The sequence below is a fragment of the Megalopta genalis genome, unplaced genomic scaffold (assembly GCF_051020955.1).
Source record: "Megalopta genalis isolate 19385.01 unplaced genomic scaffold, iyMegGena1_principal scaffold0050, whole genome shotgun sequence".
Lineage (NCBI taxonomy): Eukaryota > Metazoa > Arthropoda > Insecta > Hymenoptera > Halictidae > Megalopta > Megalopta genalis.
In genome coordinates, this window is record NW_027476119.1 from 833,526 (window position 1) to 858,377 (window position 24,852).

The 24,852-nt window shown below is 38.0% G+C and overlaps 1 protein-coding gene across 4 annotated transcripts in view; it reads right to left on the reverse strand.

Annotated features, from left to right (window-relative positions):
• The window catches only part of mtd (TLD domain-containing protein mustard), a 424,160-nt gene that overhangs the window by 370,742 nt on the left and 28,566 nt on the right, over positions 1-24,852 (reverse strand). Inside the window, exon 1 of one of the 4 annotated variants that reach the window (XM_033481309.2) lies at positions 13,784-13,936. The exons of 2 other annotated variants lie outside the window; for them this stretch is intronic. The gene's annotated coding sequence lies outside the window, so the exon portion shown is untranslated. Of the gene's footprint in view, positions 1-13,783; positions 13,937-24,852 lie in introns of those variants that run through there. One more of the 4 variants, XM_033481308.2, reaches the window with a different exon arrangement.

Consider the following 24,852-nt stretch of genomic DNA (forward strand, 5'->3'; position numbering starts at 1 on the left):
AACTATAAAAGGAAAAGTGAAAAGCTAGTCGGTTTAACTGTTTTTTGTAGCTATAGCGTTAAATACCACAACTACCATTTTATAGAAACCTGCTGAATGGAAATTGCAGAATTCTCAGATCCCCAATGAGGCATTCAGGACGCTAAGTTCATAAAAATCTGTAAATTTCAAAAGACTTTGTGTAATCCCCAAAGCCCTCCGAAGCTTGCGGCAGTAGACATTGCGAAGCGTGTGCAAATTCTCGTATCCATTGAGGTTTCGGAAACCCGTAAAGTTTACTCAAGCTTCCAGGAACCCTTTGGAACCTACGATGTGCCCTGGAAAACCTCGCGATTCCGGTGAAGCTTTTGAAAAGTCTGAAATTCGTGGAACTATAGGATCTTCCCGGATTCGACGAATTCTTAGAAACGGGTTACCTTGAAATCACCAACGATTATTTCACCGACGATGTTTCCATCGGCACGATTTCAGCGACATCGCATTTCACCGACACTGTTTATCTGCCGACACGTTGAAATCATCGCCGACAAATGTTTACATCGATTCTCGTTTCACCGACAAATGTTATTATCGATGCTTCGTGTATAAGAAATGCAGAGAAACAGGGACAATCTGTTCTACCGGGTGTGTGAAAAAAGTGGCAACAGTGGAAACGGTTGTGAGTGCAGAGGAAGAAGTAAGTACATACGGTGATTGTAAATGGAAAACACATTATTCGTTCTCATGAGCCTACGAAACATAATTATGCACCAGAAAAGCATCGCATTCAAATTATTTGTTATTTGTTATTTATTTACTAAATTACAGTTTACAATAAAATAAATGAACTGGTTGTAGTTATCGACGAGAGACCATGCAATATTGTCAGAAATGCGACTGCACAGAACCAGAGAAAATTATTCAACCACAACTTCCGATTAATTCTACTTTGAAACAGCAAGTGTTATATAAACGACGAAAATATAGATCCGCCGAACCAAAAAATATTGACGAACGAGAAGGTTGAATACTTGGAATGGAAAACCTTTCGTAAGCGTTATTAACACTAGATTTACGGAGCATAAAAAAACAGCTGTTTTATATTACTTTATAAAAGTAACAATAAGACATTTATTCTGATTCTAATATTGATCTCGTAAATCTAGTGTTAAAGAAGCGTCTGAATGTGCGGTGCTATTTACAACGGTTGCGCTTCATTCTCAATACCGTGACCTTCCGTTGATAAATCCACTTTTTTACCGTAAATAATATGTAAAACACAGGCTTGACAATAAGCGTGTACGATACGACGTTCAAACGTATACATACATAGTTGGTATATCGTCAAAAATTCTAAGCGACGATAATAACATTTGCCGGTGAAACGAGAGTCGATGTAAATATTTATCGATGATTTCAATGCATCGGTATATATATACCGACACATTGAAATATATTACATTTCATATATTATATTATAATATATTATATAAACGATATCGGTGGAATGCGCGGTGTCGCTGAAATCGTGTCGATGAAATGAGGGATATAAGGGAAGCAGAGATTTTTTTTAATTTTACGGATCAAACTTCTCTTTCTTCTCTTTCTGTTAATTTCCCTGGACGCGGTCTGGACGGTACTTGTTTATCACAGGTCCTACAGATTTTAATTTTTTAACGAGTATCGTAGATCTGTTTACATTAAACAATTTACTAATTTCACCATACATCTTCTCTTCTTCGCAACACTCAATAATTAATACTCTCTCATTTGCAGGAATTTCAAGGTTATATTATTGGGTTGGTAACTAAGTAATTGCCGATTTGTTCAATGAAACAAAAATTTCTTTTTACTTCGAATGAAGTTTAATCTGTAATGTATTTTCCATTTTGTTCGATGACCTTTTGCCATCTCTCTGACAACTCCAAAATTGCACGCTCGGCCAAAAGCTGAGTTAAGTGAGATTTTACAGCGTCATCATCGTTCAAAGTTTTACCACGAAGGGAGTTGTCCAGGGATCGAAATAAGTGGTAATCCGATGGCGCGAGATCAGGGCTATATGGTGGGTGTAACATCGATTCCCAACCAATATCCATCAATTTTTGCCGAGTGGACAAAGACGTGTGCGGCCTAGCATTGTCCTGCTGGAAAATGACACCTTTACGATTGACCAATTCTGGTCGCTTTTCCTTGACCGCTGCATTCAATTTGTCCAGTTGCTAACATTCACGGATGATAAAAAATAACATAATAATAATAATAATAATAATAATAATAATAATTTTATAATATAACATTTACGGATATCATAAAAATGGGAGTGAGAAACATCTATAACTGAAATCAGCAATTACTTAGTTGTGAACCCAATAGAAACAATACGAAACGTTCCAACATCTCGAAAACACTAAAATGCAGTGTACTCTCGCGGCGCTTAGAATGTCTCTCTCGCCGTAAAAACCGCTAGACACTATGAGCATAAATTTCGTTCTAAGATCGTCGCTGGCACAGCGACTTTTCGAGCAGAAACGTCCAAAGATAACTCGGTAAATGTTCAGAACGCGGTACCGAATACTAAATTCCGTGTCCAACTTTTATCATTATATTTTCCGTCATTCGAGAATTTCGTAGCAATTCAATATCGTGTTCGGCGCGCGCATTCTGTCGGCCGAATCGTACGTACATTAACTGTGCGATGCTTCCGAAATCGTGATGCGGATCCAACGTGAGAAATGGGTCACCGTGCAACAAGATTTTTGATAACTTTCCAGCAGATGGATCATTCGATGGTAAAAGGGGAAAGCATATTTCACGCGGATTTTATTATTCGAAACTTATTAAAATTATATCTGTTTCTTAGGCAAACACAATTTTCTTCAGAATCGATGAGGACAGCTTTCATTTCGCCTGAACATCCTCGGATTTTTATTACATTTCAAAGCTACATACTTGCTCTAAGTATATTTTATTGTTATAATGTATTATAAAAATGTATATATAATATTAGGTCTACCGGAAAGTTCTGTCCGTTTGAGAAATTAAAGGAAATAATAGATCTTTCATAAATTTAGTAATATTTATTGTACAATATAATTTCCGTCGGTACTTATGACCTCTTGCCAGCGAGATGGCAATTTGTGAGCAACATTTTTCAAAAATATATGTCTCAAATGAATATGTGCATATCTACTGAAATTTGCAATGACATTATCAGACAGAACTTTCCGGTAGACTTAATAATTCCTTGGCGAATTTTAATACATTCTTTTTACTTATGTCGTTAATGTGTACGGCATCTTTCTGGGAACCTACGCATGATGGTCACCTTCCCGTAGTATTTTTCTGCATAATTCTGGATGTACAGTGGCGTGATCAATTCATCAAGATCGGCCGATCGTGAATAAAAATGTGCGCAGACGATATCAGCCGGTCTTCGGATAGACCGATAATCAGCCCGGCGCGTTTTGATAGTCGCGATAAAAGAAGCTCGCGTTCCGGCCGACCGAAACAACGATCATTATCGTCCTAGCGGTAGTAATTGCTCGACGTATCGTCGCTGAAATCGTTTTTATCCGCCACGGCATCGCGTGTAGAACGGTGAGTTAACGCGGGACTTAATCAGGAGACGTTTCGTCGTCGGTAATGGCTTCGAGTCACCAATTTATCGCGCGTCGCGCTGAAAAAACGCAGTGCTCCCGTTGAACTAGGTCGAGAAGATGAAAAAAAAAAGAAAAAAGAAAAGTCAAACTGCCTAGCGACTATTTCGCTATGGCAAACCAAACACCGGGAAACCCGACGGAACCTAAATCCTTATCCCGCGAAATTCATTTCGCCGTCGAGCTGGTAATTACTGGACCGCTAATATCTTACGAGACGTTCTTTAATTGTAAATTGGACGGATTTACTAAATCGAAAGCATAAAAAGTTACACTAATATTGCTACGTACCGTAATACAATACTTTTAAGCTTATTATATAAAATGATATATGTAATAGATAACTGTGCACTCGAGTGGTGACTCTGAGACACAACTAAAAATTGATGTATCACGGTCCAAAATATATTATCGAATGTGTTTACAATTTTAAAATACTGTTAAAAGTGTATCTGTTCTGTAAAAGCGTATCCCAAGACTCAATTTCATATGTATAAAAAGTACTCTGACAAATATAAGATGGAAATAACGCAGGTCAGAAAGACTAGAATGGCCCACAAAAGTGTTCGTACACCTTTTAAAACGCACCCCAAAAATGATTTAAATTTCTTTTTAGAAAAACTCTACGGAAGGCATTTTTTACATCTTCTTTATAGTCTTTGATAAAAAAAGTTAAAAGACACGAGAATTTTTTTATTTTCGTTTGTCACTACAAGTAATAGTAAAATTTAAAAAAAAAGCATTTTAGTCATTGTGTGGTAGACTAGTCCCTCTATCAGCTAAAAAGAGATTGAATCATTTAGTCCAGTTTTAAAGAAGTTATTGCATTTTAAAAGGCGGGCGAATAATTTTGTGGGCCACTGTATCTTGTTAAAGTAGGGTTAAAATGTACAAATATATAACAAAGTAAATATTGATTTGTAGAATTCAAATTTACCTGCGATAAGGTAATAATTAAAACAGTAATATAGGCCTAATACACGGTCTGGGTCACACCGACCCAAAATACCGTAGATGGGTTAAATCGTAGAAATTTGATTAAATTCGAAACTATGTTTCGCTCGTTATGCATGCTCAGCAGCTTTCATCGCGAGGCAATCGGATGACGTGAATCTTCTCTGTATAATCGTGTGAAAGCAAGTTTAAAAATTGATTACAAGTTCTAAGATAACGCAGCTAAAAGTTTCCGCGCGTTACGGGGATTACATAGCTTGGCGTTGAAACCACATGAAACCAAATGACTGTCGGTGTTATCATAAAACTTCACCAGAGTAGAAGCAATTTATTCGGTAACTGGAAAATTGTCATGAGCAATTTTAACACAGTCCGCTTCCTCGTAAAAAAGATAAACAAAGTTTCATCCGACACTGTGCATTTGCACGGCGGAAGGAATGGAAATTTCTATATAAACATCCGCCGCGCGTTTATCGCAAATTAGAATTTAGCGGTGGCGGAACAACGTGTTCTAAGCTTGTCGCGTTCTCGCGAAAGCAACGGAATAGGAAATTTGCATAGGACAATATTTCCATATCGCTATCTGTTTTATTTTTCGCTCGCGTCGTCCGCGCGCGCGTCGTGGCAGTTAACGAACGTCGTCGCAAAAATCCGCGATAATCATTAACATTTTCCTTGGGAGCCCGCGATCCCCGCGCGACCGTTCTCGGATTCTCGCGTGTTCGCGAGCGGCGCAGAAAAAAAAATAGAACAGTCGGCCATTCTTCTAATTCGTTGTTAGTCGGTGGGACAAAAAAAACACTGGCTTTCGTGCGATGAAAAGTTCTTTTGAAAAAAAAAAGGGAGGAAAATAGAATACGTCGCTCATCTCGCTGTTTGCGGTGAAACGGGACAAAAAGACGAGTTCCACCTGGCGAAAAAAAAGCAGAGCAAAAGGAATGGAGGAAAAAAAATAATACGAACCAGCGGCTTTTCATTTTCCGGCATAGGATTTCTATTACTAATGCATCGGTTACATCGAGCACCATTGTTCCGATTGTCCCGACGACGAGAAATGGGGAGGGGGGCAGGGGTGGCCAGATGGGAAGCGTAGCGCGCGTTTCACCGAACCAGTGAAAATTGTCTTTGTTTTCCAGTCGCCAGGGGAGAAGGAATTTCTCCGCGAGGAAATTCAATCATTTTCCCGCGATCGGATCTCCGCGGATCCCGACAACCCTTAAAACGAATCTCGACAACGTTAAAAAGGATCTCTCTCCTTTCGCGCTCTCTCTCTCTCTCTCTCTCTCTCTCTCACACACACACACACACTGTCCCTCCCCCACTCTCTCCATTTTTCCATCCGTGATATTCCGCATCGGGACAGCAGAAGGAGAGCACTGCCATGAATGGGACAATTTTATTTAAGAGAAAATAAGTAGAAAACTAAACGACGTATCCAATATTAATTTAGAACATTCAAACGATCAGTTCTTTTACTGTAAGAATGCACAGTGCGTTTCTTTAAATTTAAATTCTTTTAATTTTTTAGTTCTTTTTTAAATTTTAACATGACACAATATTATATACTAATCTCAAAATGATGTAAATTGCATATTTCATTGATATCGCTTTTCGGTATTTTATGAGAAAAAATAATCCTTTCGATAAAAAAGTAAACTGAAACAATTGTCAAAAATTTCTGAATAAAAATATATTACGAATTAATGGCATAATAAGCAAAAATAGTTTGTAGCACCTTTTATTGCGCATGTGTCATTTACTCATTTACTGCATACCTATGATATTCTGTGTCTTCCAATCATAAACTTGTTAATAATATTGAAAGATTTAACTTGTTCAGTTATTCTGATAAAAAAAATATTATATACGATATGTCAACATTCATTGGAGGAAAAGTGAAAAATATTATTTTCAAGCATAAAAAAATTAATTGCCTCACATAATTACGTGTCAAGCCGTGGTAGCGGCTTCAAATTGCGTGTACAAGTGTAGACAAACGAGTATAATTTTATTATTGAACGATTCACGATTTTGAAGATAATGGTAAAATATCATTTTAACGTGATGGTAATATACCACCGTTTTAACGACATCCATTCATCGATTATTCCGGCACACCTTTGAGCGGCTCGACGGAAACGAAAATGCTCGCTTTTTCGGGAAAATGAATCGGACGAATTATGGAAAATTGTATAATCGGATAATCCAACAAACTCGCGGCAGTTATAATATCGTGTAAAAAGCAAACGTGAAATTATACAGTTTCTTTTTCGGTGCCGCGCGATTATCGGAACGCGAGTGTCCATGTAAATTGTTATTTCGATAAGCGGATTAGCGAAAGTATAGACTGAATAGGAATTAGTTTCTTTTTTTTTCATGCTGGGTTTCTCGAGGTTCGAAAAACTGTATTCGCTTTGTCACGATCGAGTTTTGTTCTACGTTCGTTTAACTAAGGGATTGAAAACGTAAATGGGAACTGTTTGCTTTGGTAATTGCAATTTAATTCGCGGAGTGTGTACAAGATTTAATCCGGGAACTGTCGGGCTACAAGATGGCTGACGGAATCACCACCGTGGGAAATCTAGGCTTTGCAAAAAAAATGCTTCGACTTCCGGGAATCTTTACGATGGTCCGACGTTCTCCGTGTTAACGACGACACACCTCTCGCAAAAGCCGGTGAAAAAATTCTTTCGACCAATTGCCTGATGTACGGGAAAAAAGAAGTACTCGAACTTGTCTCGAACTGTATTTCAGTGTTTTACTGTTGGAACGTTTATCCCAGGGACCACAAAAACAAGAATTATTTGATAAATTTCTATAGGAAAACTCAACAGCTGAAGCTTGTTTATTATTCAAGTCGAGAGCATTAACCACAAACTGAGACGAAATTTTAGCAATAAAACATACGATTAAAAGAAATTTCAATTTTCAACCGCGGATTTTATGCATTTATGAACAAAATTAGTAGATCAAATACTGAGCAATTACAACACTTTAAGAATTTCATATACTGTTAGACTATACTCAACTTGATAAAGCAATTGAAGAAAGAAAGAAAGTTTGTACATAGTTTTCGCATCTTGCAAACAAATGCAGACAACTTTTATTTCGCATAAAAATCTATCGCCTGCTTATGAGCAACCAGAATATAGTTTTCCTCGTCGACAGTCGTTATCGGCAATGCAAACGATTTATCCGCTATTCATAATTATTATTTGTAACCGAAAAAAAAACATCTTGGTTGAATATTCTACGACCGTTCTTTATTTCTACCGAAACGGTTGGAGTCCCTGGTTTAACACGTTGAATGCCACGGGGGTGACCGGCACTTAACTTGGCGGTGACGCCATGGGGGCCACCGGTGACCGGCGCGCCCAAATCGATAGAAATATATATAATTTAAAACAAATGTCAATATCTAAGATTTTGTATTATTACCATCGTCGATTCAGACAGTGACCCCTGTCGCAATTAACACGTCAAACATGGTTATACACTGTAACTTATCTATTGCAGATAATATTTCAACATTATATGTATCGCATAAAAGAAAATTCATCGTGGCGCCACGGACAATTTCTGTAAAACCGACGTGGCATTCGACGTGTTAACCTTCACTGTGCAATTTCAGCAACGTTAACATCTCGGCACGTGAGCCAAATATCCCGTGTTTACAATTTCTCTGGCGCAACAAAGCGAGTATCGCCGACGAGAGCGATAACAGTTCAACAATGCTCGATCACCGGGCGTCTTTCATCCGCGAAATTATCCGCCGGTGCTTAATTGTATCGTCGTTCCATCGGTCCCTTTAATATGAATAATTCCGTTCCGAGGGAAATTCCTTTCGTAAAACTCCGTTTCCGGGGAAAGGTGGGCTCGCGATCGAAACGCCCGCCTCGGGACGAAATGGGTCAGACACGTGTCTTTGCCAGTACTCGTTACAAGAACCGCGCTTTCCCGCAAACAGTGCCCGCGGTGCCGAGAAAACACGCCCTCTCGAAATAAGTTATTTTATCGCCGGACGAGAAAGAGAACGAACTACGCCACTCTGCCGGCGCGAACGTTGTCCGCCAGTTAGTCGCGGAAATTTCGTTGTTTAGGTACAAGCCGAGCCAGAAGGCAGCTCTCGTCCCGGCGATTCTGACTAGTTTAGGGGCTAATTAACGTTATCAAGGTAACGCGATAATCCGACGGTTAAATTCGCCGGCGGTTGTTGCCAAGCGGCGGCGTCCCTTTAACGCAAGTCGCATGCGCCACCGACCCCCGTTGCCCCTCGCCGAAAAGTATACTTCTCGTTTCGAAACTTCCTCCGTATCCTCGGAAATCTATTCTTTAATCGTCTCTTCGGATTAAAAAATTACATTCTACTCGAATTTCTTCAAGATTTTTTAATAATTTTGCTGCAGCAGATCTTGAACAATTAACGGAGAAACTAAAACATTAGTCATTATGCTATGATTTTTAAAAGATTACTAACTCGTAATATTTTGCTTAGATCGCCTACCAACAATTCGAACGTATTCGTTTGCGAAGTGCGGTAAAGCAACGCTTTAAGGAAAATATAAAATGATAGAACGTTGGAAATGATTGTTCTGTTTAAATAAAATTCAATATAAAAGTGTATCGATACAAGTTTCGTTTAATAGCAATTTTTCATCTTGACAGTAAAGGGTTAAATAGGCAGAGTAGAACTACTTTTAAGTTTTTGGTTTCTGTCTCATTGTTTTAACAATTTTTGTTAAGTCGGAAACATTTTTTCAGCCAACATTTCCATCATTTTTGAACGTCAAATGTGTCGATAAACAGTGCGACGTTTATTTAGCGATTTCGTATATACTTTAAGTCAGGAACATTGCAACGATTTGTTACCTATAAAAACGTGCTTCAGGCAAATTCAGTCTTTCGCGAAGCACGCTAATAATTGATGCCCAACATCCGTTGCCAATGCACCCGGATTTATCTAAAATTTAACACAATTTTCTTTCGCTTTCCACAAAAAAGCGGAGGTTGTTTTATGGACGAACAAATTACGAGACTTGAAGTCCCTAAAGTGTATTCTATGAATATTTAATCCAGTCGCCCCTGTAACGCACCACTAACTAGCATTGCCGTTTCTTGCACGGGCAAGATTTTATTTAAAATTTAAAGCAATTTTCTGCTCTCACGTTTCTTGAAATTGCACGAGGATGTTTTATGACCGATCGAACAACGTAAGAGATTCGAAACCTCGACGTTATCTTCCATGAATATTTATAGTTCCTTTTGTGATTAGATGCGCCAATCGATAATTCATTAAGTCATTCTCACAGGAAATTCGTTTATAATTTGAGCCCGAAACAATTCCGCTTTTCACAAAACGATGGCGATTATTGATGAGCAAAGGTGAACGTTGTTATTATTAGACAACGAGTTTGATAAATTTTTTAGAAAAATGACTAAATCCAATTGTAATTAGTGAGAACGTTTAAAGAATTTTGCAGTGTAATATTCGACTCGTTAAAATTAATAAGGAAACAAATAAATGTAAACGCAACAGATAATTTTTATTTTGCATTTACGTGATCCATTTCGGTCAAGTTTTAACACTAGATTTACGAAGCATTAAAAACAGCTACTTTATATTAGTTTATAAAAATAACAACAAGATATTTATTCTGACTTTTCAACTAGTGTTACCGTAATATTTGCTAATATAATGTATCTTTACAATCTGAATAATCGTAAATTAAAAAATTAGCGACCCGTCATTTTGATCTGGTAAATTCGGTGTTAAATAATCCCGTTTATGCAGAAATTTACGAAAACCGCTGTCTCGTTATTTCACTCGATTTTGGTCACGATTCATTTTCACCGTGCTCTACGAACCATTGTTTGATTTTCCAGCGACAGATTCGATTTTCATTTTGTCCGATTGATTTCACGAGCCTGTACAAATCCGAAAGTTTTTCCCTCTGACAATATCGCTGATCGATGACGCAGAACGCAGTATGCTAATGCGACTATCGTTCCCCGTCGCTGCTCCCGTTCTCCGTGAAAGGACCGCCGCGATCCTTTCCGCAAAACAAACAAACGAACAAGCCACTCTTTTGTCTCGGCCCGCGACGCGCCTCTCGGCAACCTCGTATTATCAATGACGTCAAAACGCTTAATCGCGCGCTCCGGATTTTTATTGGACACCGAGTTTATAGAATGCGGGATTTTTATAGAACGCAACATAAATACCAAACGCGTCACGAATGCATCACTTTTTATTCCGCCTCTCGTTCTTCGGCCCCGCGATCATGCATTTCAATCACCGGCGCGTCGACCAGCTACCACCCGAAATACCTCACCGAAATCGAAGTAATTTTGTTGATGAAATTGAAACCAGACCCGGTCATTATTGGGATTGTTTGGAACAAATATTTAACCAAGATAATTATCCGAGCGAATACATTTTAGTCGGATAACAATTATTTGTTATTTGTCATCAATTATTCGATGAAATAATTTATTCGATGAAATAATTATTTAAATAATTTATTCTATCATTTTTATTCAAATCGATTATTTTCCATACGAATTCCTCTACGCGAATAAATTCTTAGTCGAATAGAATCGAGTACGAATGAATTCTTATTCGACAACGTCGAGTCAAATTTTATTTATTTATTCTCTTATCCGTCGCCTCTATAAAATTTTGCCCAGCTCTGATCGAAATTAGACAATTAAAATTTGCCCTGAGAATGGTTCCTTTAGTTGTGTACAGGTTCGAGGAAGAATTGACTTGATCGTTAGTTTCGAAAATGCTACAGCAAATTCTTGGATTCAGCAGTTGCAAAATACGAAAGATCTGCTAGGTTTCTAGACTATTTTCCAAAAATTCTTCACTTCTTGTTCGCTTGTATTTAATAATATTGTCAGCTGTAACAGCTTATTATTTAATATTCGCTTGATATTTTACCGTTCTGTTTCTTTTTTCTTTTTTTGTTGGAAAGTTACACGCCTCGCCTGTTTTAAAAAATCATTGCAAGCTCTAAAAGATATTAATAGCTTTTTTTAAAAATTGATTTTGTTGAAAATATAACTGTTTAATAGGAAAACAATTTAATTCCGACAATGCTGTAAAACTGGTCTTCCAGAAATTCATCGACTCTCGTCCGCCAGGGTTTTGTACCACCGGCCTGAACTTTGTTAAATAAAATAATTCCATATAGTTGTAAATTATCGAGCAACTTTGCCTCCTTTTCTACAAATTTCATCCTCGACGACCTGATAAATATTACTCCGTTTCCCCAGAATTTCGAGAGAGTTCAACGCATTTCTAAAACATTCGCCGACGTTCTGCGCAATATTCGCAATCTCGCAGCTAGGAGCGAAACAAAAACGGAACGAAGATAAGTCGTAGATAAAAAGTCGAAGTAGAACGCGGCGCGAGTGTTTACTGTCGAGCACGTAGAAGGAGAGTACCGTTGAATTTGACGCATCGCGAAATTTCGGAGTTCTTCTCTCGAACGAGCGCAGCGAAATTCCTCCCGTGTGAATCTTTAACGGGGATTTTTTTTCCGTAAATGTTTCACTCGATTCCGAGACGCGAAGAATACGAAGGAAGCGGGGCTAAAACCTGACAGAATTATTAAACGCGGACGAAGCGGAGAAAATAAGAACTGTCCAAACCGGGGAGAAAATTTGTTTTCTTTTTTGTTTTTTAACGGTGCTATTCATCTCTGCGTCGTGTAACAAGTGCAACATTTCGGACCTGCTGACCTTTACGGACAGCTGTTCCCATCGATTTTTTGTTTTATTCGTTCAAGCACTCTGGAACACCGTGTTTCTATCGAGACTGTTTCCAATTAGAAGCTCGTGCCTGATAATTAATGAGAAATTTCTTCCGCGAGCGGACATAATTGTACTCGTTTTTTTTTCTCCTGTAATTATGTTAAATTAGAAGAGCCGGGAAGCGAGAAATTAAAAGTTTGCGATTCGTTCGAAATTAGAGTAAAGTTGAAACTGCATTCGCGAAAGCAATTCTGAATCGTGTCTACAGTATTCTGCACGCTTGTTCTACATACCTTTCTCAATATTCCGCTCATACAATTACTTAGGATCTTTTAATCTCAGGCTTTGAGAACGATTTTCACAACTGTACCATTTGGCGATGCTTAGAACAAATCTGAACTTTATTCGGAAATTTTGCGAAACATATTTTTCATGATATACTCTTCTCACAGACTTATGCAGTAGACTGCGGATCTTTATGCAAAATGAAAATTTTCATAAAATCAGAAATTAAATTAAAAATCAAAATAAATGTCTTATCGTTATTTTTATGAACTAATATAAAACAGCTGTTTTCTCTGCTCCGTAAATCTAGTGCTAACGATGTCGATGCAGTAGATTTTTAAATTCTTCTTTTGTCTTCTCTGTTCTGTGTCTTGTTTATCCGCTTTTACTATAAATACGTATAATCCGCAGTCTACTTATTAATCTTTCTGTTCTTCCAAATGTAACAGCAATTTATCTTATGTAAATGTTGATAATCGGGTAATCAAGCGAACGATTTGAAAATAATCGGAGAACCGCAGTGCGAGAATTAAAACGAAAAATTCACGGGAAACGGTTTTCGATTCGACGAACGTCGACTCACATGTTTAGAAAACGACGAGAAATTTTCATTTCGCTCGAACGCAAACAAGTGGATGACAGAACGCCTGCACAGAAAGAGAAGGAGAAAGAGAGAAAGAGTCATCGCGAGTCACCAGCATCCGTCGAGCCATGGTTAACAATAAATCCTAATTAAAAGCTGAAAGTTTTCGAACTCGGTGCAAAATCCTCGCGCGTCGAGCAGAATCGTGTAACGAGAGCGCGTAAATCCGCGATCAGCCGCGAAGTATGTTGTATCCGGGCTGCTCGAATCCCGGCGGAAAAGAATAACAGGAATCACGAGAACAAAAAGCGTCAGAAAAAAGTCCGAACCGCACTCTCGATTCGAGCAACGCGAGCCAATCAGCTTCGCACTCGCCTGGACTCGGAGAGTCCTTGAAACTTGACAAACCGAGAGCCAGTGAATTCGTGTTCGCGTACACGGCTCACGTGTTTCCAGCCCCGAAAAAAAAGCGCTGATTAATCTTTCACGCGACCGGTGGGACCAGCGGAAAGAAAAGCCTCGACGGTCTCGTTACGGGAAGAAAATCGCGGCGGGCTTAAACGCTTACCAGGCGTGACGGATCGAGGAAGAGGACGTATTCCTTTTTTTGGCTTTTCGAGCGGACACGCTCGCGAAACACCGTGAATCGTAAATCGAAAAACGTAAGTGCGACGACGATAACGACACCGGCGCGGGTAAAGTCCTCGCGGAAGGATCGTCGCGAGGTAACTGACGTTTCGCCGGTGTGTTCATAGTCGGATAGAATCGCGCACCCTCCGGTCCTCCCTGTCTCCGCCGCCCAGTCAACCTTTTCCACCCCCTCGGCCAAGCTACCCTCGTCGCTCGACCCCAGGACACCGTTCCCAGCCCGCCTAGAAACTCCACCCCCTGACAGCACACCGTGTGTCTCGTCCTCTGTGACGCAGATGGACGGTGTCATAGGACGCTACCTCCGAAATGGACTCCTCCTCGCCATTGTCTTTCCGCCGCCTACGCCACCGAGGGGGTTGTCGGGGGTTACGGACCCCCTTTCACGCAGAGTTCGGCAAAATTTCTCGGCCGGACGACGGATAAAAGCTGACGAATCGAATTTTGTTTACTTGGCGCTATCGAATAAATTTCCGAAACATTTATGATAACTATAACTATAAAATATATATATATATATTATATATCAGTCATAAATGTTTATTCGATCGGAAATTTATTCGATAGCGCCAAGTAAATATGTATATATATAACTGATCCGAATATGAATTTGTTCGATCAAGGATTCGTTCGAATAAGAAGACATTTGTTGCTCGAATAAATATTCTGTGTAACATTTATAGAGGAAATATTTGAAATACTGTTTTAAATCGAATGGATTCTTCGGAATACAAATAAAATCGTATTTGGAAACAGGACATGAAATTTCTGTAAATAAAATACTTTCTTTTTGATAACCCACAGCTGAAGCATGGAATAAATATTTTATTTTGATAACGTAGAAACGTGAATTAAAATAATTTTGTTTGGTGAACGTACTTTTTGTCCCTAACTTTGAGGGCTGTTTTCACCCCTGTAAAAGGGATACTTTCCTGTACGGTGGAATGGTTAAATTACCGATGTATCGATTCCTTAGCTCTTGAAAGTATATATTTTGTACATATGATAAATTAAACATGCAAGGTTAAACATTTAGAGCAGCTTGTTAGCGTTGCGTAAATGGTCGTATTATACAAAATTCGTAAAATATGTATTACATAATGTATGAAATATGAGATATATGCAGCACATAGTTTATTTAAAACGTATCAGCGGATCAGCCAATGTTCGAATAAATAATTTTATATTGGTGAATATATAGAAAATATATTTTATTTAGACCGTGCTAATATTATAGATCACCCGATGTTTCGACAGATAATGCTTTTATCAATGAATATGTAGAAGATACATTTGATTTGAACCGAATAAGAAGGAAACGTATTTTATTTATACCGTACCGTACATCCAACGTTTGAATGAATAAATGGGTTATATTAACCCCTTACAGTGCCATTTTCTTCATAGTTACAACGATTAGAAGTTTTTCGGTTGTAATAATCTCTAAGAAGAAAAAAGATAATTTATATTTATTGTGTCTACATTTATTTAAATGTTTATATACCGATGACAAGAAATCAGAATTTTATTCTGTTATTACTAGAAATCTCTATCACGTGTCAGACTCGTCGAAGTATGGCAAGGGGTTAATAGTATATATTATTGAAACCGTACTCGTGGGCCACCCAGTTTTTGAACGAATGATGTCTATTGATGCCTGTCCACATGATGCTATATTAATGAATGTATGGAAATTGTAATTTTTATTTACACCAAATACGAAGGAAATATATGAAATATGCGGTGGCCCACGAGTACTGTTTCAATAAAATCTACTATTAAGCCCTTGCCATATTTTAACGGGTCTGACACGTGATAGAGATTTCTAGTAATAATATGTTAATTATAAATTTATATTCCGTTTTCTTCAGTCCGAATAAAATTATGATGTCTTGTCATCGGTATATAAACGTTTAAATAAATGTAGACACAATAATAATTCTTTAGCGGACCAGCAAGCTTTTTAATAAATAATAGGTCCTATTCGTGACAATATATTTTATTCAATGTATATTTCGTGAATGTATCGCTGCAACGGCTACCAATTAGCTCCTCGATCGAAGTTAACGTTTCCGAGAAAAGAATTGTTTCATCTGTCCGTCTTTTTTCTTGGCTGTGTTTCCGCGAATCTGCGCGGAAACTCGCCTTCCACGACACGCGATAGGTGTCACAATAGACTGACCGTCATTGTTTATCCGGCGCACAAGTTTCCCCAAGGTGAGCTTGTGTCTTTTCCTCGAGGCTGCTCACGAAAATATAATTGTTGCGTACAAGATAGAACTGAGCTAACAAGCGAGAACGAATTCAAGCGACAATTATCGCGATTTTGGCTACCATTTCTCTTCTAGTTTTCGCGATTTACGACTAGAGGTACCGAATATAAACAATGGATTGATTTAAGACTCGTTTGAAAAGTCTAGACAGCAGATCTTTATGCGTTCCTTGCAAGTGCAAATTTATTGAATCGCAAATAACCGTGTGCGTGTTAACAAAACTGTTTGAACATCGTTTCACTGGCGAAGAATTTTCTTCGCACAGCAATTTACGAGAAATAGAGATTTACATGATAACGAGCCGTTTGGTAACGACTCGTAAAAGTTCGTTAATTGCGATTCTATTAGATTGGTGCGTATGAAATGTCGGATTTTTAAGCGAATGTATAAAACTGCATATCTTTTTTCAAAAGCTGTTTATTTTATCAAAATATGCTCCATTTGCTTCAATACACTTTTCCCAACGAGATTTTCATGCATACATGCCTGTCTTAAAGAAATTCTGATTTTTAGAATCGATAAACTCTGATATGGAATTTTTCAGACTGTCTACATTTTCATACCGTTTAGACCGTAAAAACTGTTCTATTGGGTTGGTAACTAAGTAATTGCCGATTTGTTCAATGAAATAAAAAATTTTTTTACTTAGAATGAAGTTTAATCTGTAATATATTTTCCATTTTGTTCGATGACCCTCTTGCCATCTCTCTGACAACTCGAAAATTCCACGCTCGTAGAAAGTCTGATCCTTTTCGGCCAAAAACTGAGTTAAGTGAGATTTTACAGCGTCGTCATCATTAAAAATTCTACCACAAAGAGAGTTGTCCAGGGATCGAAATAAATGGTAATCCGATGGCGCGAGATCAGGGCTATATGATGGGTGTAACATCAATTCCCAAGCAATATCCAAAGACGTGTGCGGCCTAGCATTGTCCTGGTGGAAAATGACACCTTTACGATTGACCAATTCTGGTCGCTTTTCCTTGACCGCTGCATTCAATTTGTCCAGTTGCTAACATTCACGGATAATAAAAAATAACATAATAATAATAATAATTTTATAATATAACATTTACGGATATCATAAAAATGGGAGTGAGAGACATCTATAACTGAAATCGGCAATTACTTAATCAATGTTTATAATAAATGAAGGTCGGTTGTCGAAAGATCCGGAGAGTAAGCTGGGTGCTGCAAAATTTCATATTTTAATTCATTTCATTTCGCAATTGTTTTGTACGACGTATGCGGCCGAGCGTTGTCGTGGAGAAGTATTGGGCCATGCCGATTAACAAACGATGGGTGTATAATTTTCAATTTTTCATGCATTTCATCAATGTACTGGCAGTACTATTCGGCTGTAACCGTCTCCCCAGTTCGAAGGAATGAATAATGAATCGCTCCAGTTACATTCGTTTCCACCAATGCTTTCGGAGCACCATTTTTCACAGACGTTTTGGGTCTTCAACGCGGTTCATTTTGTAGGAAAAAATCACAATACCAAAAATTTTCAAACCAACGCTGCACTTTTCGATCGTTGACAGTATTCTCCCCAAACGGCTGATTTATATTTCGTGCAGCTTTTGCGGCAATAATACCAAGTTTATACTGGTATAAAAAGATTACACGAATATCGGTTGAATTCATATCCTTACGAAATTCCAAACAAATAACAAAATGGAACACTTTCGAGGAAATCTTCTTTGTTGAAATGTGACTCTGGCGATTGACAGTACGAATATAAACGAGGTTACGCAAAAAACAAAAGCATAACGAAAACAGGGAGACAAACGTTCGCGTGTAAAGAAAATCTGAACCAACCTAATATTGCGACAAAGGCATCAATGAATCAATTTGTTTCATAACTTTCCATTGGAGTGCAAGAATTGATGTGCCAGGATTGAAATGAAATTGTCTCCCACTGCCGCCGCGCCACCATGTTTATAGATCATGAAAACGAGCCCGCGACGTAGTTTTCGTTCGAATCGAGGTTGCGGTTTACGCGCCGCGTCTTTTTTTTCCTCCTTCCTGCGCACCGTGAAAGGGATTTTTGTTAACGACCACGTGACCCAGTATTCATTGAAAATTATACACCGTAAATCGTTCGTCGCGGCTGTGGTTGGCAATAAAATAAACGCCTCAGTTTGCGGATCATTTTTAATATCTTAAACGACGGTAAACGCGGAGATAAACCATTCGCTGGCCAGGGCTGGTCAACCGCGACCCTTGCTCCGCTGCCATCGCATGATCGTTCATAAAAAGTCATCGATAGATGACTCATGTAATTTTTGACTTATAGAAATATTGAATAAAAAAAAAGAAAATATCTCGTATATTTCAATTTTTGTTGGATATAATGATGTAATGTAATTCTTAAACAGCTTTTTTATTGTGAGATTATTGTTGCGAGTAATGAATAAACTCGCGAATTCTATGCATTTATTACAAAAATGAATACGTCAATTGCAAAACGTCAAGGACGTTAAAACAATTTGAAAATATTATTGTACTACGGTGAACTTATTAAAATTGTGAAGGCAAGAAATCAAGCGCAGATCATTTTTATTTTGCATGAAAATCCGCAGTTTAGCGATGAGTGGCGTGTCGAGCGTTATGAGAGAAAGTATCATTAAGGAACGTTACAGTTAAGTACCTGAGCCGTATGCGATAATTTATATGTCAAAAATCTGTGTTTTTTCTGTGCGACAAAATTATCGTTATTATTTAATACACGTACATGCGTGTATATTCTTGGGTTTTCCCGCTGCATAAATGCCAATGATTCAACGATTTTTGATAGCTTACACAATGCTGCTATTTTGCGAATGAATCGTAAATTTGCCCGTCGTAAATTTGCGTGCTTAAACTCTTTCGAGGCTCGCGGGACAGTACGCCCCAAGTAGCAATTTTGCAAACACTGTCGGGGTATTTACCCGCAAACATAACTGTTTACCAGCAGTCTCGTCTTGTCAGTTCCATTTGTTTTTCCGCCGACACTGGGACTTGTTGGATCACATGATCCCATTATTAAGGACCAAAGATGCTTCGTATTCCATTTTTAAAATATCCTACTTATCCACTACCCTCCACCCCCCCCCCTCCGGTGACCCCCTCCCCAAACATTATAAGCCGAGTGTGATTGTAAACCTCCCACGCTCCGAATATTTTCGCGAATTTATATGCCCATAAATAACAGAATATTATATTGAACTTATGAACTTACTATGTGAAGAAGAACGACTTGTGTTTTTACACGGTAGATGCGTTTGAGAAATAACTGCATAAAAAAAGACATCGTCTATGCATACATAGAAAAACACACATACAAACTCGCTGTCGCATTACACCCTCGATAGTGTGATATATTTTTTGCTTAAGTATGCATTGTGCAAGAAGCTAACAACAAACTGTTGTGTGTACGTATGAAGCTAACGATTCTCAAGTTTGTTGACGAGAGCATTGTATATACAGACATACTGTCCTAAATATACAGGGTGTCCCAAAATTATGGTATTTCCGGAAAATGAGGGGTTCCTGAGGTCATTTGAAGTAACTCTTTCCTCAGCGAAAATGCAATCCGCGGCTTTGTTTAGGAGTTATTAATGAAAAACACCGACCAATGAGAGGCGTGCTCACCTAGGCGCTGGGCGGTGCAAGGCGGCTGAGCCAATGAGTGTAACTGGGCTTCCGCCGCTCGTTGGCTCGATCGCCTCGCGCCAGCTGAGCTCGCCACTCATTGGTCACTGTTTTTTCGTTAATAACTCGTAAACGAATTCCCGGGATGCATTTTCGCTAAGGAAAAAGTTACTTCAAATGACCTCAGGAACTCCTTATTTCTTGGACGTACCATAATTTTGGGACACCCTGTATACATCTAGAAAATTACGGTCAATGTGTGAATAATTCTTCTTTAAAATTTAAATCGAATAACTTTTTTAACCGTGCCGCGTGGAATGAAATCGTGTGAACAGAAAATCGAATTTATTTTTCAAGGCCGTGTTAAATCAAAACCGTGCAAGAAAATACCGCGCGTAAAAACAGATCGAAGGTTGTACGAATTCGCATAAAAGTAGAATGAACAAATTCTTCTCCGGAAAAATATTCGTATAATAGACGATAATAAAAGACGATTATTACGGTGATTCCGAATGAAAATCCATTCGATCGTTTTTCGTACTCAAAGTTTGAGAAAGTTTGTTCCCCGTCATGCTTGAAATGTGCAGCTCGGGTCAGAACCGACCCGTCCCAGCTTCCGCGCGGCAAATAAATTCACGGAAACCTTCGAGCGGCGACACAAACAACATTTTATGCGTGCACACCGTAAAGTCGCGAGCGAGCCAGCCGTGTGCACGCTGCGAGACGCGCACAGGAAAAACTCTCGCCATTGTTTTCGCGCATCTGCATATGCATCGGCTGCGCGCAACACATTTCATACGGGTTTTCCTTTTTGAACGAAACACTTGCGTCGCCAGCCGTGCTCTTTTCCCTTCCCTTTTGTCGCGCGAGACACGCCGCCGCGAAACCGCGACGTGCGCCGCTTGCTAAACGCAATTAACAAAAGTTATTAACGTGGACAGCCTCGATTAAACATCCGGGACATGCAAATTGCCCCGTTCCGCGGGTGTCTGCGTAACGGCGCGAAATAATCGGTCGAGGAGTTGATGAATTCTTCGAAAAAGGAACGACCTTCCGGAGGGCTTTCGAACTTTCAGCGTGCGGTGTCTGACAAAGAGATTCACAAATGAGCAAACAATTAATCGGCGATTAACGATTGAATTACTGCTGCTGTTGATCGTTAATCGCATTAACATTCGTTTTAATCATTAATCGCCATTAAAATATTGTTACGGCGACTTGTCCAAATCAAGTCGCTGTAATGTGAAACTGCCCTGTTGTGAACAACTCCTTAATAAATAATAGAAGATAGGGGTTGCCACGGAAGAGTGTTACCAATGGACAATCGAGGAGTCGAGTTCGGACTGTCGAACGAGCAACATTTCAAATTGAAAGATCTGAATTGTAATTGTATCGAGTTGTGTTATAGTTTAAATATTGTAAATAAAATGCCGCGACGCGAGAGAAACGGAGTAATTCGCAACAATATTATTGTTAATCGTTAATCGCGATTTACGATTAAATTCCTTTCAATTGTTCACCGCGATTTACGATCAAATTTCTTTCAATTGTCACAGTCGCGATTAACGACTGAAGTACAAATAATAAATAATACAATAAATAATAGAACAGAGCAATAAATATACCACGGATTTCATAAATTTATAACAAAAGTGAGGCCAAACATAAAACAGTAAAAACATTTGAAAATTTTTGAAATACTATTACATTATTTTGAACTGGATAAAATAATTAAATAAAGAAATAGTCGTCAATGTAGCTTCTGTATGTCGCAAAACAATTTTTATCTTGCATATAAATCCACGGTCTAGTAACAATCGTGATAAAGATAATCCTTAACGGAATTACATCAAAATAGCCTTCCAACTCCATTCAAGAATCGACAATTATTAATTGTCCACTTCGATCGACGAGCGACGATTAATTTCATCGATCGATTAATTCGACGATTCGGCGATTAATGCCTTTAATCATCGACCAACGATTACATTCGTCGATCGTCGATTAGTTCAATCGCCGACTTTTCGAGGATTAATACCTTTAATCGTTCTTATCGACCACTTGGTTAAATTAAAAATGTTACTCGATCGATAATCAACGCTTGCAGTTTCTTCGCGGCGAGACAGCGTAAATAAGAAAGAAAAAAAAGACGAGGCGTGAGTAACGAACGTTCTTGGTCCTGGGAATACTTCGAATTGCCGCCGAGAACAACGCCGCGGGACAACTGACGTCAGAGGTGGACAAAAAACGAGGGGTGTACTCTCGATCTTGCGACAAAAGATTGTTTACCTTGCGCCATCCGCGCGAAGTAAGGACGAGTGGGCGTAGTTTCGGTGTTCCGGCTCTCCGAGGAGTCGAAACAGTGCCCCACGGGACAATCTGTGCCCAGGTTTCGGCAAAGAGGGAACAAAATGGCCTGGGGTTACAGCAGGGCGATCAGTTTGATAGATATCGAAAATATAGTACGTTGTGCTATGAAAAGTTATTTCACTTTTCTTTTTCCGTATTACGATTAACAACGCCACGACTGCCACGCCAACAATCTCAAAAGTTTCAAAAAATTAAAGTATTTAATTTAAACAAATTAAAATTAAAATGTTAAGTTTTTCGAGGTCGATTGCGTTTTCAATGTTCTCACATTTTGCGACCCTAATATAAAATTAGGAAAATATGATAGATTAAGTTAGATATATAATAAAGAAACCTTCCAGTGTTACACTAAATAGTAATAACAATATAATAGATTAGCATAAAAATTAACTTTCAAATCTAAACAAATAATTCGGTCATCCACATATTTGGTGTATCGATTTGGTAAATCGATACATTTCGCAGAGCAAGTCGATCTAGCTGAACGAGACATTGGTTCTTACTAAAAACGTGCAGCGTGAATTTATAGATCACGCTCGATCGAATCGAAGACGAAAAGATCAACTTTCGAACAGTTTCGAAAATGCTTTCTTCCTTTCTTGGAGCGAACCCTGCGCTTTGAAATGTGCAGCGATGTCCTTTGTACGAACGCACACGGTCGGCTAGAAAGCCATTTTCTTTCATTTATTAAACTATGAAACTATTTATAATAAAATAAAATATGAAACTAATTTATAATAAAATATGAAACTAATTTATAATAAAATATGAAACTATTTATAAACTAACCTCTACGAGGTTTAATAACAATATTATCACATATCACTTTGGATACATGAAACTTGTCAAGTATTGTATCTAACGCTTAAGGATGTATTTCGCGCTTTTTAATTAATTTAAAAATTATTAACAATAATCGAATGTATGGTTTACATAAAAGGCACCTATCGGAGGATAGAAACCAAGTTGATAAAGTTCACGTATCGTAGCATTTCTTTCGAAGTCATACAGTGGGCACTGCCATATGCCGTGATTTAGATTTTGCTTGAAACAACCGCACTGACACTACGGATCATCAATAATATTAACGCGAGAAAGTGAGGAGGCCGTATTGTAATGGTTTGTACGACATCTGTTGGTTCAGGAAACAAAGGTTCTCTGGCAAGGTTCTTGTGAGCAAACCATTGTTTCGGGCCCGGATCATAAAAAGAGTTGAAGAAATTAGCACTTTTGAATTTAGCATGTTCAAACAGTTGCTTCTGAATATTATATATTTCGTTTGGATTTTAAAACTTTTAGAGAAATCGATATACGGATAGAATGCCGTTTATCGTGTTCAAAATTATTTTAGCGTTATTACAAGGTTTAAGGCCATAGTGTGGTATGTCATTGAATTCGTCTCGACACCGATTACAATGTTACGAAGTCAAAAATATATATTAATATTGACAAGCTCGAAACGACTTCAATTATTTATAACGAAAACTTCGTTTCTGAAATTCTATATATTATAATTTGTAGAAAAATGAGTACGGATGAAGTCTTGTTGAAATGTGTGAAAAATCGTTGCAAGTTTCAGTTCGGCCGCAGTCGCATCGGACCGATCACAGAACGCTCTAGTACTTTGAAAGTCTGCTTGTTAAAATACGCGTAGAATTCGAAATTGCAGGAAATTGCACTTAAAAGTTACGTGTACGTTTCAACAGTAGCGCAAACTTTCATACAAATGTAGACCGACCTTTATATCACTCTTAATCAATTTTTGATAAGCTTTCTCAAATTGGTAAAAACTTAGTATTTTCTCTTCACGAGTTCAGATACTCGAATTTTCATTGAATACACTAAAAATATATTTCGATTGTTCAGACATTTCTGTCTTTGGAAATATCTTTTTGCGTGACAAAAATTTGTAATTTAATCATGTTTTTAATGGAATAAAAAAGGGTGATTTTGTCTGTAATTCCGTGTCCTTTCAGAGGCTGCGCACATAATTCTGTGCCACCTATTATGTACTACCTTGCAGGTATCTCCCGCAATTATTATGCTTCTTTTAATAACGTATCTGATCTCTTTTTCGTTTCTCGCAATATTGTTTTCACGAAGTGCGGTTAGATTTGATTACGCGGTCTAATACAAGAGGGCACTGAAATACGGACATGTTCTAAGATCAAACCTCATTTCCAGATTTATTTTAAATATATAAAAATATGCATGTTTAGTGTTTCATTTATCGTTGTTAGTATGAAATAGAAACTCTCATACCACAGAATTTTCCTTTTTTTTGCGACGTAGATCACATTAATGAATTAATTTATACAAAAATCTTCGACATATGAGCCGTTTATTTTGAAAGTGGCATAAGTCACTTTGTTTTTAAGTCGAGATATTTAAGGATTTGCGTTTTAACACGTTTCAAAATATGGATGCTAATTTTCGAGAAGATTTACTTGTATTTGTTATCTCAGGATACTGATATTTTTCTCAGTATAAATAATTTCGTATAAACATTAACAAATCACCACTTTTCATTACGGTAAAGTGACTTAAGTCACTTTCAAAATAAATAGTTTAGAAAAATGACTGACATATATTAATTTTGTCCGACGTATTTTACCGAAGTGATGAACATATTTAATATAAAGGTTTGATTTAAGTATTTTTTATTTTAATATACATAAAATACAAAAATAATTAGTACATTTTGAAACAT